General features: G+C 29.3%; 1 protein-coding gene across 1 annotated transcript in view; it reads left to right on the forward strand.

The window, feature by feature from the left end:
* Nucleotides 1-215, forward strand: part of STARD3NL (STARD3 N-terminal like) — a 62183-nt gene that overhangs the window by 59378 nt on the left and 2590 nt on the right. The gene's annotated exons all lie outside the window — the stretch shown is intronic.

Here is a 215-nt window from a genome sequence, read left to right on the forward strand (position 1 = left end):
CCCTTTTTTAAAAAAAAATAAAATTACTGGAATATAGTTGATTTACAATGTGGTGTTAGTTTCAGTTGCATAGCAAAGTGCATCAATTATACACATATGTAATATCCACTCTTTTAAAGATTCTTTTCCCTTATAGGTCATTATAGAGTATTGAGTAGAGTTCTGTGTGCTATATAGTAGGTCCTTATAAGTTATCTGTTGTCTATATAGTAGTG

This window comes from Bison bison, unplaced genomic scaffold (assembly GCF_000754665.1).
Source record: "Bison bison bison isolate TAMUID 2011002044 unplaced genomic scaffold, Bison_UMD1.0 scf7180017864162, whole genome shotgun sequence".
Taxonomy (NCBI): Eukaryota; Metazoa; Chordata; class Mammalia; order Artiodactyla; family Bovidae; genus Bison; species Bison bison.